Consider the following 15,812-nt stretch of genomic DNA (forward strand, 5'->3'; position numbering starts at 1 on the left):
ATTATAGGGGCATTCTGGCGTATATCTCGAGACCCTAGTCACTCAGCGGTGTAAAACTTACTTTGTGTTATAGCACACATCAACAGCTTCAATTTGATACCCATAATATAAAAAAACATTCTAGGTGTATCCGGGTCCACGTTTTGGGCTATATCTCGAGACCCTAGTCACTCAGCGGTGTAAAACTTACTTTGTGTTATAGCACACATCAACAGCTTCAATTTGATACCCATAATATAAAAAAACATTCTAGGTGTATCCGGGTCCACGTTTTGGGCTATATCTCGAGACCCTAGCCTCCCAGTTGTATGAAAATTATCCTGTACTATAGCACTCATCAACAGCTTTCATTTGATATCCATATTGTATAAACACATTCTAGGGGTACCCGGGTCCACGTTTTGGGCTATATCTCGAGACCCTATCCTCCCAGTTGTATTAAAATTTTCCTTCACTATAGCACTCATCAACAGCTTTCATTTGATATCCATATTGTATAAACACATTCTAGGGGTACCCGGGTCCACGTTTTGGGCTATATCTGGAGACCCTAGCCTTCCAGTTGTATGAGAATTATCCTGTACTATAACACTCATGAACAGCTTTCATTTGATATCCATATTGTATAAACATATTCTAGGGGTACCCGGGTCCACGTTTTGGGCTATATCTCGAGACCCTAGCCTCCCAGTTGTATGAAAATTATCCTGTACTATAGCACTCAACAACAGCTTTCATTTGATATCCATATTGTATAAACACATTCTAGGGGTACCCGGGTCCACGTTTTGGGCTATATCTCGAGGCTCTAGCCTCCCAGTTTTATGAAAATTATCCTGTACTATAGCACTTAACAACAGCTTTCATTTGATATCCATATTGTATAAGCACATTCTAGGGGTACCCGGGTCCATGTTTTGGGCTATATATCGAGACCCTAGCCTCTCTGTTGTATGAAAATTACCCTGTACTATAGCACTCATCAACAGCTTTCATTTGATATCCATATTGTATATACACATTCTAGGGGTACCCGGGTCCACGTTTTGGGATATATCTCTAGACCCTAGCTTCCCAGTTGTATGAAAATTATCCTCTACTATAGCACTCATCAACAGATTTCATTTGATATCCATATTGTATAAAGAGATTCTAGGGGTACCCGGGCCCACGTTTTGATCTCAAGACCCTAGGCACGTAGCGAAAAAAAGGTAGACGTTGGCCGATTCTCAGACCTACCCAATATGATCACAAAATTTCATGATAATCGGTTCAGCCGTTTCGGAGGAGTTAAGCCTCTAAAACCGTGACAGAAGAATTTTATATATTAGATGTATCCATCGCAAATAGCTGTTAAATCAACTTCAACAACAGTTGATTCTGAATTGATCGTTACAACAGTCAGGCCAACCAACAAATTTTTCATCACACTGTAACGAATTCAGGAAATTCTGCTTATTTGAAACCTTCTGCTAACGTCCAAATCGCTAGACTGTTGAATAATTCACTCCAAAATTCCGTATTGCAAACTTTATTTAGATTACTTTGGGAGTAGTACCTCACAATTATACTTCACAACCAATATCGTGTTTAAATCAAAACTGATTACTGATTTCTCAGCTTGCGCTGCTTTTATACTCTCTGTTGCTTCGTTCGCATATCTCTCCTAAGATCTAGACGTTTCACCTTCCAGAAATTTTATATCTCCTGCCTGGTTACCATCTATATACATACACATGTTTGTAGTTTATGTTTTTCTTATAGCGGCTGTGTGTGAGTAACCACTTCGGCTGATGATTACACGTGTTTGTGAGATATCTCTTCGTTGCCTTGTATGTATGTGTGTAAATGATGATTGATTTATTCATGTACACAAGAGTGGCAGCTTGCTTTATTGTTGTTGTTCCTTTATTTACTAACAACATAGTGATGCTAAAAGTTGCCACAATACGTAAGCCAAAGATCAGTTAACTTAATAATTATTATTTTTTCGCATTAAGCTTACAAAAGAAAACTGTTCAAATAACAGATTTTCATCAACGTTATAATAACATTAAGGCTGTTGATATGACAGATATGCGATACAATGGTCACAAGAACAAAGAAGTGTGCGCCATAAGCGAAAGTGTTTCTTTAAAATTAGCTGATATGTCTATATAAAATTGACAGTTGAGTGCTGCTGAAATGACCAATGAAATCATTTCTTTTAATAGAAATCTAACTAATCAATTTAACTAGATTGAGAGTCGGTAATTTTTACATAAAATTTTTAACTTAAGACTAACAATAACTCCTCTATTGAATTGATTTGACATTTTTTTCTTGAGAAAAAATTTAGTTGAATTAAATGCGATCAATTTTACGCAATGTCTGTTAACTCTAGAACAGACGCATTTGTTAGTTTCAATAGCGTCCTTTGTTATAAATTGGACAAATTGAATATGCTCAGCAGTATTCTAAGGTCGCAAAAACTGCTGTTGAACAGTGCTATTAAATAATATGATTTGAGATATTAATGTACTATCGCTGATAATAAATCAATTCATAACAAGGCGCAATTGCAATCAATTAAATTCACAATAATGCAATGAATATTTGCGATTTTAAGTGTATAACTTGGGGAACACCTTAGCTGACCGTTATTTCTCCAATGTTCTTTCTTGGAGAGCCTTATTGTTCTCAAAAAATTTTATGGTTTCTATCGGTGTTGTTATCGTAGATCCTAAGCATCAAATGAAAGTATAAACGATACTTATTAACAACCGTTTACCTATTACGTTGTCAATACTTGTATTTCCCCGTTAGGTGAATAAACAATTTGAACAAAATTATAATTTATTATTGAGAAGTAAAAGTCAGTAGTCTGTGCCGGACGTGAAAATTGCGCAAAACTGAAGAAATTCGGAAATTAATTGTAGAAGATAGGAAAAAGGGTGAGACATATGCAAAAATGGCTGAAAAGTATTGGAGGAGCCAGAAAGATTTTTGAAAACGTCAAAAAGCGGAAAACATGCAAGTCTCAGTATGGAGAAGATCCGAAGGCCAAAATAACGATACACGTTGAGCGCCTCATCAGCAGAAAAGTTGCAAGCAAACCAGAAATTTCAGCGAGGGAGCTACTCGAAAGCTTGAATTTGAGTGTTTCTACCAGTACAATGCAGAGATCATTACGTGCATAGGGCTTGAAAAACTATGTCGCCAAAAAACGACCCCTGATTTCCACTGCAACTAGGGAAAAAAATGGCTTTTGCAAAGCAGTATGTAAGCATCCCAAACACATTTGGGACAAAGTGATTTGGTCCGATGAGCCAAAATTCGAGCTGAGGAATTGGAAAAAACGTAAACGAGTGTCAGTTTCATCCATATAAATTGGTATGGAAATATCTAAAACACCCTTCTAAAAAAAAAAAAATTGTAAAAATCAATGCGAATTTCAAGGCACCCACTACTATAATTATACCTTTCATGAAAATGAAATGGTATATTAATTTCGTCACGAAACCGAAAATTGTAAGTCCTTAAAGGAAAATAGATAGACCCACCATTAAGTATACCGAAATAATTAGGTTGAAGAGCTGAGTTGATTTAGCCATGTCCGTCTGTCTGTTTGTATGCAAACTAGTCCCTCAATTTTTGAGATATCTTGATAAAATTTGGTGAGCGGGTATATTTGGCTGTCCGATTAGACATTTGTCGGAACCGATCGGATCGGACCACTATAGCATATATCCTCCATACAACCGATTTTTCAGAAAAAGAGGATTTTTGTAATATCTTACCCAATTTAACAGATTGAAGTTTCAAACTTCACCATATACTTTCGTATATTGCACATATTGTTGCCTGAAAAAATTGATGAGATCGGTCGTATATATGTATATATCCCCCACAACCGATTGTTCAGATAAGGAACTTTTCGTAATTACTGCCCTATTTTAAGAGCTAGAGGCTTCAAATTTCAACGAATGCTTACGTATATAGCATATATTGTTGTCTGAAAAAATCATAAAGATCGGTGGTATATATAGTATATATATGGTGGTATATATAGTACATATATATGGTATATATATATATATTTTCGCAAATTTTAGCCCCATTTTAACAGCTAGAAGCTTCAAATTTCACCGAATACTTACGTATATAGCATATATTGTTGTCTGAAAAAATCATAGAGATCGGTTGTATATATAGTATATATCTCATACAACCGATTGTTCAGATAAGAAACTTTTCGCAATTTCTACCCCATTTTAACAGCTATAAGCTTCAAATTTCACCGATTGCTTACGTATATAGTATATATTGTTGTGTCAAAAAATCATAGAGATCGGTGATATATATAACATATATATGATGGTATATATAGTATATATATATAGTATATATATATTTTTTTTGCGATTTCGGCCCCATTTTAACAGCTCGAAGCTTCAAATTTCATCAAATGCTTACGTGTATAGTATATATTGTTGTCTGAAAAAATCATTGAGATCGGTGGTATATATAGTATATATCTCATACAACCGATTGTTCAGATAAGAAACTTTGCGCAATTTCTTCCCCATTTTAACAGCTAGAAGCTTCCAATTTCACCAAATGCTTACGTGTATAGTATATATTGTTGTCTGAAAAAATCATTGAGATCGGTGGTATATATAGTATATATCTCATACAACCGATTGTTCAGATAAGAAACTTTGCGCAATTTCTTCCCCATTTTAACAGCTAGAAGCTTCAAATTTCACCAAATGCTTACGTATATAGCATATATTGTTGTCTGAAAAAATCATTGAGATCGGTGGTACATATATTATATACCCCATATAAACTGTATTTTTTTGCCCCTTCTTTACGGCTAGAATACGTGATTCGTAGTCATAGTTTTTACACGCAGACCACAAAAAACCTGAAATTTTGCATCCTCACACAAAGTACCTACCTATTTTTTATTTTGTATTTATCTTAAAAATCGTTTAGGTATGTAGATCTGTTCACTATATATTTCTTATCTTATACATCCGATTATTCGGAGATTACGAATGGGATAAGATTATTGTTAAGCCCCATTCATGAAAGGTATGAAATCTTCGGCACAGCCGAAGACAGTCCCGTCCTTACTTGTTTTTACTTTATTATACTAATACTAGCAGACCCGGCAGACGTTGTTCTGCCCTAAATTTGGCCTATGTGCATACATTTTAATAAGTTTTTTCCATCTAATTCTGCCCTATCCCTCTACACTTTTTTCTAATCTTTTCATTCCTCTCTCCGTCTTTTTCGCTTCATCCTCATCTTCGTCTCATTCTATGCCTTTCTCAGTCTCCTTCTCTCATTTCTCTTCTCTCAAGTTTTTATCCTTCTTCTTCATCTCTTATTGCCAGTCCCAGAGGGTGGTATGTATTTTTTCCAGTCCCATTCCGAGTCTCAGTCATAGTCCCACTCCGAGTCTCAGTTTCACTCCCAGTCCTAGTCCTAATCCCAGTCCCAGTCCGTATCTGGTATACTTCCCGGAAAAAAGCATCGTAAATACTAATATAGGCAAATTTATATAAAAAAATTTCAGGCAAATCGAATAGGACGTATGTAAATAGGTATGTGGGTATTATTAATTCCTGTTTTTATTTCGTTATTAATCGAATATCACAATGAACTTTAGAGCTCTCAGCAACAGCTTTCATTTGATATCCATAATACACACACATTCTAGCGGTATCCGGGTCCATGTTTTGGCCTATATCTCGAGACCCTAGTCACTCAGCGGTGTAAAACTTACTCTGTATTATAGAACACATCAGCAGCTTCAATTTGATACCCATAATATAAAAACACATTCTAGGTGTATCCGGGTCGACGGTTTGGCTTATATCTCGAGACCCTTGTCACCCAGGGGTATGGAAATTATCCTGTACTATAGCACACACCAACAGCTTTCATTTGATATCCATATTGTATAAATAAATTCTGGGGGTACCCGGGTCCACGTTTTGGGCTATATCTCGAGAGCCTAGCCTCCCAGTTGTATTAAAATTATCCTGTACTATAGCACACACCAACAGATTTCATTTGATGTCCATATTGTATAAACAGATTCTAGGGGTACCCGGGCCCACGTTTTGATCTCAAGACCCTAGGCACGTAGCGAAAAAAAGGTAGACGTTGGCCGATTCTCAGACCTAGCCAATATGCTCACAAAATTTCATGAGAATCGGTTCAGCCGTTTCGTAGGAGTTAAGCCTCTAAAACCGTGACAGAAGAATTTTATATATTAGATTTATTATAATAATATTGATTGGGCTACAAAACTGCAATTTCATAAGATTTTCCCGAATTTCGAATTTTTCCAAAGACTTTTTCTAGATTTTTTTGTGTAATTAGCGAGACAGGATTGTTGTTGTTGTAGCGATAAGGTTGCTCCCCAAAGGCTTTGGTGAGTGTTATCGTTGTGATGGTCCTTTGCCGGATACAGATCCGGTACGTTCCATGAGGAGCTTGGGGTCGCCAGAGCCTCGTCTGTTAGTGAAACAGGATTTGTCGCGGATAGGTGAGGTTGACAATTGGGTTTGGAGAAGCTATATGTTGCGCTGGCAACCTGAAGGGTTGCGCTACACAGCCCCTTGAATCTGGTATTTTAGTCGCCTCTTACGACAGGCATACCTACCGCGGGTATATTCTGATCGCCTAACCCGCTGGGTCAGCGAGACAGGGTCATATTGCTTTATACAATTGTTTTTGTTATTGATTTAAGGAAAAATTAACAAATTTCGAAATAATTTAACTGAAATTCATAAAAGCCTTTCTTGTGCAAGAAACGTTTAAGAAATCAACACCAATTGGATTCTACCCCACCATTACGTAGAAATCCATGCAAATAGACAGGCTGGCGTTCCTTGCCGTCTTTTACTACTACTTCTTGGCTAAGTGATAAACGCATTACAAAACAAGCAAGGGAAGCTAAGTTCGGGTGTAACCGAAAATTACATACTCAGCTCCCAAATTACAGCTTGCAAAACTTTTAAATTACCTTCTTTTAAAAGTGGGCGGCGCCACGCCCATTGCCCAAAGTTTTACTAATTTTATATTCTGCATCATAAGGTCAACGCACCTACCAAGTTTCATCGCTTTATCCGTCTTTGGTAATGAATTATCGAACATTTTCGGTTTTTCGAAATTTTCGATATCGCAAAATTGGGCGTGGTTATAGTCCGATTTCGTTCATTTTAAATAGCGATCTGAGATGAGTGCCCAGGAAATTACGGTATCATTAAGATACCTCAAAATTTACTCAAGTTATCGTGTTTACGGACAGACGGACATGGCTAAACGAATTTCTTTTTTCGCCCAGATCATTCTGATATATATGAAGTCTACATCTATCTCGAATAGTTTATGCCATTACGGGGTACCGTTATGCGAACAAAATTAATATATCTGTGAGCTCTGCTCAGCTGAGTATAAAAATGAGTCGCTGAATGTGTTGCTAAGCGCAAAACTCGAGAACGGTTGGACCGATCTCATCAATTCTTCTGTTTAGAATATTCCTTGAAGTACGAGAATGATTCATACGGAGAGAAATGATCTTTCTGGGAAGTGGACCAGGGTTCGACCTATTCCAACAAGTTTTATTCTCGGTTCGATTTGCCAGTAATTTGGTATATAGGTAGCTCTTTGCCTAGAGTAGTATTTACACACTTTTATATCCGGGAAACGGATCAGGGACTGAGTCGGAGTGGGACAGGGAGTGGAATTGGGATTGGGACTGGGACTGGAACTGGGAATGGGAATGGGTCTGGTACTGAGAGTGAGAGTCAGATTGAGACTGAAACTGGGACTCGGACTGTCACTGGGACTAGGGCTGGGGCTTAATTGAAACTGGAACTGGGAATATGATATGGAGAAGATTAAAAAGAACTAGGGAGGAAAAAAGGAAAAAAGAGAAAGAGACTAAGAAAGAGATAGAGTAAGACGAAGATAGAGTTCGCAGTTCATGTGATGCTGATATATTTTATTATGGGCTAATTTGAAGGCATGTAGGTGTGAAACACTAATATGATCACATCCACTTCCGTGAAGCATTCCACGCCTATACCTGATTACATACCAGCTCCACTTATCAACCACCCTGTTAAAATACTTGATGATATTTTAGGTTGTCTAGTTGTCACGCAAGTAATAAATAATAATTTTTAATTTACATTAAAGCAATTAGAGCACTTAATCAGTAACGGGGGTTTTATACTCTTTAAACAACATTTTTTAACAATAAACAGATTGATTGATTGCTAAGTTTTTGCATAATTTTGTTAATTAAATAACGCTAGCAACAGCTGCACTGTATGTCATTCTGCACATTCCATCTGTAAACCTGGTGGCTTTATCCACTGCAGCGAGCCTTTATATGTCGGGGCAGCTCGAATAATCTCTCATAACATAGCATCTAAAAAGTGTGCTAGAGTGTATGTAATCCCTGGAAAGGATGGGGATAGGGCGAGATATTTATCTGTATTGGGTTCGTGTGCACATGGGAACAGATGAGAATGAAAAAGCGGATGAACTAGCTAAAAAATCCACCTCCGAAGCTTGCTCTGTAGATGACTCAATAAGATTGGGCGAGTTTAAGGGCCTCATTCTCTATTACGATACGAAGGTTCGTTCCATCTTAGAGGGCGATGATGAAGAATACCATTGCTAGACAAAGTCGTTGGGAGGCGGATCGTTCGTGGGAGCTATCGTTCGCAATACAGTACGAATGGCCCCAAACGCGTGGGGTCTTATAACCTAAGATTAATAAAGTTCATCTTTTCATTAACAAGTCAGGAATATAGGCTAACGGTGAGTAGTCTGACGAGACAATGCACTCTGGTATCACGGGCTTTAAAATTAGGCTTTGTCAGTGATAGCAGATATAGAAATTGCGTGTTGGAAAAGAAAATGATCGAGCACGTTTTGTGGTAATGCCCAGCGCTCGCAAAGTGAAGATCCCAGCTGTTAGAAGCGGTACAGTTATCATATATAGCTTCCAGTGTTTGCCAAGAGGAGGACGAAGTTATTTTGTAAGATAGTTTTCTGATAGGCTTTTTTAGTTTGTTCGTTCATCAAACTTCTGGTAACACTATGGACTCATTCAGTCTATGAGCGGTACTCACGGACCAGCCAGTTCAACCCAGCCTAACCTAGTCGGCATCTGAAAGCAGTTGAGAAGTTTTTTATGAAAGAAATACATTCCGAATATTTGTAAATTCTCCGTGGGAATTCTCTGTTACCATTGTTTTCGCTATTAATGTTGTTCTCCAGATGGCCAAAGACATCAGCAGTTTGGAATATGTACAGCGACGTAGCTACGCCGATGTTATCTTTGATGACGGATAATACTTCATATATTCTTCATGTTCTCTTTCAAAACACTCCTAACTTTTCCTTCTATTCATCCAGTGTTAGTATTCTATGAAAATTCGAAATGGGCTGGCTTTCATTTGGTAGCGAAAATATATATATGTACTCTAACATGATTTCAAAAAATTCCTTGCGTTTATTAGCGAATGTCCTCCAAAAAACTGTTAACACCCAATACAAATACCAAAGATAGCGTAACAACTCCACAAATTAGTGTTGTATGGCGCTGCTGACCATAATGCCATTGCGCTGTTACCTAAAGGGGCGCAACTAGCACTACTACATTAATTGATGATGGTAGAAGTAACGGGGCGACATGATAAAATATTGTGGCGAATTTTGACATCTTTATGCTGTTAGCAAATAAACGCAACAACAAAACACTGCATGCAGCGACACTTGTGTACTAGGCAATGAAGAGATATCTCACATACACACATGTAGTCATCAGCCGAAGTAATTACTCGCACATATACACGCATATGGCTAGTAGAAAAGCATAAACTACAAATATGCATGTATATAGCTGGTAACCAAGTACGAGATACAACTGTTCGCGAAATTGCTAGACCTTAGGAGAAATGGGTGAACGAGGAAACCAACGAGTATAAAAGCAGCGCAAGTTGTGGAATTACTATTAGTTTGATTTCAGCACGCTTTTGTGAAGTACGTGATATTGAATTATGATTGTACTACCCCCAAAGCAGTATAACAAAAACCATTTTGCAGTATAATATTGGAGTTATTTATGTCACAGTTCAGCGATTCGAACCTTAGCAAATGGTGTATAAATTTCAAGAAATCCCCAGAATTCGTTACAATATGTAATTTTTAACAAAATAATGGCCTTAGTTTAATAGCAATTCTTATCGATAATTTTCTACCAAGTCTTCTGCTCTTAGGTAATGTAAATATATTTTGATTAGTTTCAAGTCCGATAAAAAATTTGCTGAAAAGCTTTTCATGGCGGAAGTACATACGGGCTGCTAACTACACCAATACGTCCGCTAAGAAACACTTTCTCAAAAGTACATATTTTGATGTTGCCCGTGACCTTCAGAGGGATGGGTGTGCACGCTACCTTCACACCAGTGTGGCGGCTGCGGTAGAACTTGACGAGCGGAACTTAAAAAAAGTATACATATCGAAAGCGCACGGAAATATCCGTTACTACCCAGCACTCGGTTGACAAACGTTAGCACATACTTAAACATGACTGTACAGAAACTCCTTGAATAACATCTTCAATTTACGCTAAGAAGCGGTGTCGAGATTAAGTGAGACTTGCGGTTAAGTCTACGCGCAAATATTCATACTGGCAATATATGCGCATTAGAGTTGTCAACATTTTCTAACCAGGTTTAAATCTTTCATTTTGCAGCAGAACCGATTGTGATAAAATAAATTGGGTCACCATCGAAGATTGTTCATAGATATGGGAAAAATCTATATAAATATAATACAGGATATTATTGGGGGGTTTAGGCGGCCTAAAATGTATACCATGCATGTTATTATGCTGGCCCCGTGGACTCGTCACTGAAAAAGCAGATAAACGTCGGGTACGATCTCTGTCTTCTGATGTCAACTACGGAAAAAAAGTTAAGGACTATGGTTTAAGTGCATTTACCAGGAATCTTCGGACTCTTAAACGAAAAAGGCTCAATCCGGCTAGTAGTTGTCTTCGTGGAAGGAAATGCTTACGTCAACGCTATTCAGAAATCAAGCAATGTTTGCTTTGCAATGAAAATAAAATTATGTTGAGCGACTTGGACACCATGAAAGGCAAGTAAGCTGTCTTTCGTCCTTACGTAAGAAAATTTTGTCTCCACGATTTATTTCAATAGGTTGAGGCTGAGAGACTTTGCCGCGTCTTGAACTATGGTCATTTGTAGTACAAAGTCAAAGCGTAAGCATATACACCAAACCGAAGTACGGTGTCTCCTGATTGCAGAACGCGCAACCTAATCGATTACGTCTTCATCGATGGCAGGCATAATTCAAGTGTCCTGAACCTGCGCACTCTACAATATCCAAATATCAACTCGGATCACTACCTTATTACTGCCAAGATTTTTATACACCTCTGCGCAGCAAGGAAAGTTGCCGCAGTTGCACAGGCAAAGTTCTCCGCCAAAAAGCTGTTCACGAAACAGGGAACTGATGATAACTCGAATCGGCTCTCACACCTGCCCACTAAGAGCAATCTTCGAGCAGATGATGTGGCCAAGCGTCTTTCATTAGATGCCACCGCTGCTGACACTATGGTTTTCCAGCGATTTCGAAATAATAACTCGTACGATGAATGTCGCACTGCAAAAGAAGACGCTGCCTATAGAGCCATGCTGCTTCCGCGGCGGACAACGGGTATATTGAAGTGCTATCATGACGCCAATAAGAAAGAAAACTATTCCCCTATTTAGAGGAAAGAAGGGTGAGGCAGAACGGCGTGAGTGTGAAGAGCTTCAGACCCAGGCTGATGGGAATAGTGTCCGATAATACAAACAAAAAATCCGTCGCATGGCTGAAGATTAAAAAACCGGGGCAGATTCCTCCAGGTATGATAATACCTACCTGGTAACTGATGTAAAGAGTGTGGTTCTGTTGTGCAGAGAGCACTTATTCTCATTGAAAGCCAGCGAAGTAGAAGACAAATCCGTTGCACCAATCGCTGATGACAGGAGACACATTCCTGCACCCAACTGCGACGCGTTTTGAGAAACAAATTCTCAGCTAAAAGATAATGGACAATGCGCCGATCTGTTCAAGAGACGTAGAGATGGTAAACCGCCTCCATCGGTAAGACCCACAAAAAAGGCGATCCCGCAAACAGCACTAACTACCTGAAAGTCGTCCTCTACGAACTGATAAGATAACAGGACGGCTTCAGACCTTGTAAATCTACTATTGACCAGATTTTCATGATATGCTAGCACTGTACAAAGCTTCAGATAAAGCGACTAATTATCCAGTAATTTATTTGTCTGTATGCTGGAGAAAATAATATCAAAGGCGAATCTAAACTTCCTCTAAATAAAAAGGCGAAAAAATGGGCACAAGTGCTTAATTAAGTTGAGTAGAACATTGAGAAATTTAGATTCTAAGTAAATATGAAAGTAATGCAACGAAAAAGATCTCAAGGGCTTGGCTGGCTGGACATGCGAATGGATAAACACGCTCCGACCTAAAAAAATTCCCTATGGAGATTCGTATTAGACAGCGGTCAAAATGTACGTGGTGGAGTTGATATGAGGACAGGAATGGAAGGTGTATTATCTACGAGGTATAGACGAGTTTTTCGATTTTTTATCGAAGTGTGTAAACAAAGGTTTACAATTAATTATCAATTTTTTATATACTTATAGGTTTGTTAGTAAAAAGCTGACGATTTATTATTGGCTATTGATCGAAAACTAATGGATATGTTATAAACGTCTTATCGGATAGAAAAGTTATCGATATGTTATTGGAGTCTTACCAATTCGCTATAGACAACGTATCGATTTGTTATCAAAATTTAATATTATAGGAAAAATATTGATTTGTTATGAATTGTGATTGATTTATTATCGCAAAGTTATCACGTGTTTATCAAAAGTATATCGGTTAAAAAAGTTATCAATTTGCTAACGAAAATTATTTTAAATAATATTCGTTTTGGCGACCTTTTTATTTAAAGAAATTGGTTTTATGTGTACCGGTTCGAGGTCAATATATTTGGTAATAAAAACACAAGTTTTTATTTTTTATTCCGATATATTTCGGTTACACGTCGGTAACTGTCTTCAAGGGACTATACAAAACAATGTAAAAACAAATTATCATACATGTAATATGTCATATTTTATAAACATACATACATTTTTGAGTTAAACGTCCGTTCGCGTTGGCGTGGAGTTTTGTACTGTCGATTTTGTTGTGAGTAAGTGTCTGTACAAGTGAGCGACGTTGATCGTGTCTGTTTTGAAGTTTAGTCGTATGTCAGGTGGTGTATGTATTATGTGTATATGATAATTTGTTTTTACATTGTTTTGTATAGTCCCTTGAAGACGGTTACCGACGTGTAACCGAAATATATGAAAATTATTTTATTTATTAGCGAAAAGTTATCGACTTCTTATCGGAATTTTATCAGTTAATTATCGGCGTGTTACTGATTTGTTGATGATTTCTTTTCTATGAATGAGAAGCCGATAAAACTTCAATTTTAAATCGATAACAGTTACATTACCCATCGATAACAAGGTGACAAAAACTAATAAGAAACCGCCAATTCGGTAATGATAAGCCGATAACGCGACGATAATAATACGCTTTCGTTATCAAGACCCCTGAAAGAAATTGGTGCTTTGGACGTACAACTACCTATATGACCACTCATCGAACTTCAATAGTACTTGGTACTCATGTCTTTTTTTTAACTGGTTTTCAGGGTTTGAAGCTAATTTGTGACAAATTCCAGATGCTGGTTTCGAGCGTCTTGGCGCTTTTATTCACTGAAAGAAATGGTGCTAGTAAAATCAACAAATCGTTTCTGTTGTTCTTGACTTAACGGAGATTCGGTGAAATTGATCGAATTATGGTCAAGCGAACAAATTAGTTTAGTCATTTCAACAGAAGAGAAATTGTCGCTCTTAATTTAACAAAATTCTGTAAAAGTGACAGATTCCTAATCAATCTGATTTTTTTTGTTAACACAACTGATCTCACTGATTTTTTTATTTATTTAACTGATCTCACTGGTCATTTCAACAGCGATCAACAGTCAATACATGAGCAAATTTCAAAGAGAATTTTGCGCTCACTGCGCTCTCTACTTTGTACTTATGTATGCTGTGTACTATATGTATGCACATATTTACGTATGTATATGGCGGCCGCCGTGGTGTGATTGTAGCGTGCTCCGCTTACCACACCGAAGACCCGGGGTTCATACCCCGAGCAAAGCAACAAAACAATTTTAGAAATAAGGTTTTTCAATTGGAAGAAAATTTTCCTAAGCGGGGTCGCCCCTCGGCACTGTTCGGCAAGCACTCCGAGTGTATTTCTGCCATGAAAATATCTCAGTGAAAACTGATCTGCCTTGCAAATGCCGCAACATAGGTACTTTCGTACAAATTTGTCGCAACAACTTTTTTTGTTCATTTGACTACTAAAACGGTCAATTACGAATCAACGATTGGTGCGCAGTTGATTCAACATCTTGTTGGGATGGATAAAAATTTACAGAAATTTTGGTTGAATTGACCCGTATTTCAGTTGATTTTACCAGTATTTTTCTTTCAGAGTTCTTGGGTCTGAGAAGTGTAAGAGGTTAAGTCCTTTTTACTATGATATTTTTTGCACATAATCCGAACTCGTCGTTTATTTCCATACCCGTTTATATAGTGTCTCGGTTCTGAGCATCACTATACATCACTCATACATACATATGTATATCTACTATTTAAGTATGCAAGCACGCCAGTCACTACGCAGTACTCACGCATTATTCGCACTATTGTAAGGCGTGTGTTTTAGCTTTCGGCATTGAAAGGGGATTACCGGAATTGTTACATAATACAATTGCGTGTAGAAAGCTCAACAATATCTGGCTTTGCTAAAGCTTAAACACACAATCATGTACCTGTTGTATCTACATAATTCACGTTTGTTACTTATTCTCGAAATTCTCGGTTAAACAAGACAATTATCCGCTCATCATAATTACATTCGAAGATCTTTCTTGCTTATCCTATTGTAAGTGTAACAATAAATTCAGTGATGCTACACTTGTGAGATGCATAATTCAAGCGAAAATGTGATAAAGTTTGGCGCTCGTGGGAAATAGGTGATAATTCCATATATGTATGTAAAAAGATACCTTGCGCGATTTACCTCTGAAGAGATTTAGGCCAAGCTTCTCTTCCAACTTGTGTTGTTGTTGTAGCGATAAAGACACTCCCCGAAGGTTTTGGGGAGTTTTATAAATGTTGATGGTTCTTTTCCACAGATCGGTGAGATTGACAATTGGGTTGGAGAAGCCATAAATTGCGGGGGCTAATATTAAAGAGGAGATGCTACAAAACTCCTTGAATAATATGCGTATTTTAGTCGCTTCTTACGACAGGCGTAACTTTCGCAAGTATATTCTAAGCTCCGAACCCTATTCTTCAATAATTTATCCTGAATATGCGCTTAGAAGCGCTTATATCTTTCTGTGAGTCTCTGCCTATTTTGCCCTTAGATAGGACTATCTGTTTTGAAACCATCGAGCTCCTTGTATGGAGAAAAGGCGTCAGTATTAACTTGTTAGATACAAATTTTGCATCTTCTCCCCAAAGCTTGGAAATCCCTCGTATGTTGCTTGTATAGTAATTTCTGCAGTTTGGTCAGTTCCGATACTCGATGATTTCTAAATGCTTCGCTATCATGATTCA

The 15,812-nt window shown here is 37.7% G+C and overlaps 1 protein-coding gene across 1 annotated transcript in view; it reads left to right on the plus strand.

The window, feature by feature from the left end:
* The window catches only part of LOC137252734 (trichoplein keratin filament-binding protein), a 310,267-nt gene that overhangs the window by 194,274 nt on the left and 100,181 nt on the right, over positions 1–15,812 (plus strand). The gene's annotated exons all lie outside the window — the stretch shown is intronic.

The sequence above is a fragment of the Eurosta solidaginis genome, chromosome 1 (assembly GCF_040869045.1).
Source record: "Eurosta solidaginis isolate ZX-2024a chromosome 1, ASM4086904v1, whole genome shotgun sequence".
In the NCBI taxonomy this organism is placed as follows: Eukaryota; Metazoa; Arthropoda; class Insecta; order Diptera; family Tephritidae; genus Eurosta; species Eurosta solidaginis.